This window comes from Silene latifolia, chromosome 6, assembly GCF_048544455.1.
Source record: "Silene latifolia isolate original U9 population chromosome 6, ASM4854445v1, whole genome shotgun sequence".
Taxonomy (NCBI): Eukaryota; Viridiplantae; Streptophyta; class Magnoliopsida; order Caryophyllales; family Caryophyllaceae; genus Silene; species Silene latifolia.
Window position 1 is genome coordinate 123,712,203 of NC_133531.1, and position 4,796 is coordinate 123,716,998.

At 40.7% G+C, this 4,796-nt stretch overlaps 1 non-coding gene across 1 annotated transcript; it reads right to left on the reverse strand.

Moving 5' to 3' along the window:
- Positions 1–462: 462 nt before the first annotated feature.
- LOC141589377 (small nucleolar RNA R71) lies at positions 463–569 on the reverse strand. Its single transcript, XR_012520318.1, has one exon. It is a non-coding gene; the product is annotated as a small nucleolar RNA R71 (small nucleolar RNA).
- Between the last annotated feature and the right edge of the window lie 4,227 nt (positions 570–4,796).

Sequence of the window (4,796 nt, forward strand, 5' to 3'; positions counted from 1 at the left end):
ATTCAACCAAATACTATTGAGTTCATCAACCCTTTTGCAAGAGAAAGAGAAGGGAACCCAACACAAAATCAACCACAAAATCAACCCACAATGCCTAAGTTTTCATCACATTCCGTACCAACCGAGGAGAACCTACCCAATGGTACTCCCACACCACAACATTTGACCAGTAATTTCATTACAAAATCCGCATTTATCCAATTAGTCGAAAGAAGCCAATTTGGGGGGATGCCTAGTGAAAACCCTCATTCTCAAATGGAGACTTTTTGTGATTATTGTGATGCGATTTCTCAAACCGGGGTTACTCAAGACCAAATTCGATGGGTCTTATTTCCTTTTTCATTGATTGGTACCGCGAAACAATGGTTAATGAGCCATGATAAGGCTACTCTTGGTATTGACTCGTGGAAGAAATTGGCAGTTGCTTTCTACAAAAAGTTTTATCCTCCGGAAAAGACTAACATGCTAAGAGCCCAAATCACGGGGTTCAAACAAAGGGACGAGGAATCTTTGTATGAAGCTTGGGAGCGATTCAAAGGAACTTGTCGCTCATGTCCTCATCACGGACTTAGCGAGTGGTTCTTGGTAAAACAATTTTGGAATTGTCTTTATAAAGACTCCCGAAACATTCTCAACATGAGGTCAAATGGTATGTTCACCGAAGTTGACGATAATAAAACATGGCACAAGATTGAGAAAATGGCGGTTCATAACTCACAATATAGTAGACCTCGGAAGGCTACTAGAGGAGGAAAGCATGAAGTGGACTCTATTACTTAATTGGGTGCTCAACTTAGTGCTCATATTGATACCATCAACTTGAAGTTTGAGAAGGCTATGGCTAAACTTGAAGAAGCCTCCAAATCACCTAAGCAACATGTTAATGCCATGGTGGAATCTTCATCAATTCCAAGTGGAGTATGTGAGAGTTGTGGAACTTTGGGACATGACCAAAGTGAATGTAGGGGAACAATTGAACAAGTGAATGCTTTCCAAGTATACAAGAGTGGTACCCCTTATTCCAACTATTACAATGAAAATAACAAATTTCATCCAAATCTCTCATAAAAATGCCAAAATGTTCAAAACCCTCAAACAACATACACCCCACCTCCAATGAGAAACCAAAATCAAATACCCTTTTACAACCAAAACCAAGGTTATCAAAATCAAACTCCATACAACCAATCCAATGACCAAGGTTTTGATGTTTAAAAAGCTGTCCTCCAAATGCAAAAGAACCAACAAGAATTTTTCACCCAAATGCAAAAAGATAGCCAAGCAAAAGACATCACCATCAATAACATCCTAGCCCACACAAAAATGTTGGAAACCCAAATGACTCAATTAGCATCTTCTAGCTCTCAAAGACAAAAAGGGCAATTACCACCTCAAAGTAATCCCCCAGGACATGAATCGGTGAGTGTCATCCACTTGAGGAGTGGTACAAGCTATGAAGGGCCAAAGAAGCAAGTTGAAAATGACATTGTGGAGACTAGTGACAAGGAAAGAGTTGTGCAAAATTCTAGGGAAGAAGAATCCACCATTCAAGAAGTTTCAAAGAAGAATGAAGAAAAGGCCAAAGAGAAGGAGCCTATTATGATTAGACTTCCATTCCTGATACGTCAAGCTAAGCCTAAGTTTGATGACCAACTTGGAAATTTCATGGAGATTGTGAAGAACTTAGAAGTCTCGATTTCATTCACGGGATTGATCAATCATGTTCCAGCCTATGGAAAGTATATGAAAGATATTCTTACAAAGAAGAAATCCATCCGGAAGCTTGAGACTATTGCTTTCACCAAAGTGAGTAGTGTTATTCTTCAAGGAAGTTCACCTCCAAAGCTCAAGGATCCGTGAAGTTTCTCCATTCCATGCACTATTGGTGACACTACAATCAACAAAGCTTTATGTGACCTTGGGGCAAGTGTTAATGTCATGCCATATTCGGTAAGCAATAGGCTAGGAATGAGAGAGCTCAAGTGCACCAACATCACGCTTCAAATGGCGGATAGATCAACAAAGACACCTTTAGGGGTATGGGAAGATGTGCCCGTAAGAATTGGCAAATTATTCATCCTGGTGGATTTCGTTATTGTTGACATGGAGGAAGATTCCAACATTCCTATTATCTTAGGAAGACCTTTCTTCCACACCACGGGAGCGGTGATCGATTTAAAACATGGAGAGCTCACCCTTGAAGTGGGAGATGTAACCATCACTTTCAATCTTGACAAGACACTGAGAGCTCCCCGATTACATGAGCCATGTTTTATGGTCGATCACTATAGCCGGCAAGATGATAAGAAGAAGTTGGCATTTCATTGGAAGAAAAAGTGGATGATGCTCCATCAAAAGAGCAAGGAAATTGCAACAAAGAGAGCTTGAAAAGCTCACCCATGACAAGTGAAGAAGATGGCCTCATTGGCCAAGATAAGAAAGAAGGAGAGTTGTCTTCATCAACTCATTACAATTTTAGTGATCAAGTAGACGAAGTATGCGGTCTTTGGGAAGATGAGTTTGAAAAAATATTCAATCCCTATATCGGTAATGCTATGACCTAAGACCACCATGAAGAACAACAAATGCAAAGGTCTATTGAAGATCATTATCATGACAATGAACAAGCTTTCGACTACTTCTTCAAGGTGTTGAGCAACATCAACAACACCTTAAACATGCGCCCTTGACATCTCATTATTGGATAAGAGTTTGGTGGAGTCCTCTCCAAACCACCACTTGTAAATATTCTAACTCTCTAACTTGCATTTTAATTATTGTATTGCATTTTTGGATTTACAGTTTTATGCCTTGATCAAGATTTTCATCATTTTGTGAGAAGTGAGGGAGGGACTTAATTGTTTATTGATGTGTAGTTTTATGCCTTAGTGTGGGGATAGCGATTGCCTAGGCTATCTGAGCCATTGTAGTGCCCCCACAATGAAGATCATAAGAAATGAAGGGTAGAATGACACGGGTTACGAAGCACCCACGGATGGACCTGAATCCGTGTGGCAGAGGGACAATCCGAGCGACCCGACGAGGATTCACTCGTCCTGAAGAAAACCCGAGCGTCCAGGGTCAAAGACGCTCGTCTTGTGAAGCTGGGAAAAACAAATTTTGGGTCTGACTGAGAATCTGAGTGTCCCACCAGAGAATCCGCTCGTCTCAGCCAGGACGGTCGTCCCAGAGGAAGTCCGCTCGTATTTTCACCGGCAAATTTTTGGATTTCTCCCTGGAAAGGAATCCGAGCGTCTCCAATTTAGGACGCTCGTCCCATTACAAGAAGACGCTCGTCTTGCTGATAAGACGCTCGTCCCAGAGCGATTTTTCCTGAACCAAATCTGCAGCAAAATCCGCTCGTCCCGACGCCTATCCGCTCGTCTCCCCCTCTGGTTTTCAAATCCAACGGGTTTTAAAACCCAACTTTCCCAATTCCTTTCATTCATTCAAACATAAACACTACCCAAAACCTCAAAACCCTCATTCTCTCCATCAACCAACATCAAATTTCTCAACCAAAATCACCCAAATCAAATTCAAACTTCCTCAAAATCAAATTAAATCACTCCTTTACCAACAACAAGTGATTAAAACACCAACATCTTCAAAGTTTGAGTCGATTTTTGGGATACAAGGCAACATTCCACTATCCTAAACCGATTTGGGTTTTATTGAAATTTGAAGAAATCAAGCTTATCTTTGGTGTTACTACATAAAGGAGCATGGCAAGAACAAAAGGTGGAAGTAAGGCACCCCAAAAGAAGAACCTTTCTAAGAGACAACAAGCTCTTCAAGCTATTCAAGCATCAAAGGCATTGGTAGTTCATAATACAAGGTTGGAAGTTCAAGAGCAAAATCCTCCTATGGAAGCTACTACTTCTACTACTCCGGTTGTTGAACAACTAGCCGATTATCCGGAGGTAATTTTCACTTCCGACTCCCATAGGAAGAAATTTATTTCCTTTGCTAAGAAAACTATTTTGCCCACCAAGTTCATTTGTCAAAGGACTTTGTCGAAATTGGGTGTCCTAGAGCAAACAAAGACCTTTTTCGAGTCTATGGGATTGAGTACATTGTTTGAAATGCAAGAATTGACCTACTCTTCCCTCACCTTAGAGTTTTTGAGCTCTTTGAAAGTCACCAAGGTGGAGACCCGAACCAATATTGAGTTCCATCTTGAGAATGTTGATAGATGTTTGTCTTATGGAGAGTTTGGTAAAATATTTGTCCTTAGTGATGACCCGACTTACACAAAGAAGCCTACCAAGTATGACCCCGCTCCTTTATGGAAGGCCATTTACAGAAAAGAATTCACATCTTACCATGATTGACGTGCTCTTTTAGTCCATCATTCGGGCATAAGAGTATGGCATAAGGTTATTGGGCATACCTTGATAGCTAGGAAAGGTACAAATCATCTTACCGAACTTGACTTTATTCTTCGCGAGTCGACTTTGAACATTGGAAGAGAGTTCACCAAGCCATACAACGCTTTACGACTTTTGATTGAAAGGTGGCTCAATGTTGATTGTGGCAAAGAAGGCACGGCCTTTATTAACAATGGAGGATTAGTGACTTATACACCGGTAAAGGGAGGTCATATCATTGATTTGTGCACCATGGTTCAAAAGTTCAAATGGGTCAAGAATGATACTCTTGATAACAAATTTGGGTGGTTGACAAATGATGCTAAATCCTTTACATTGCCTAGAAAGATTAGTCATTTGAATATTCATAGGCCGAATTACCTTCTCCCACTCTCCGAGGAAGCCAAATATATTATTCAACACCAA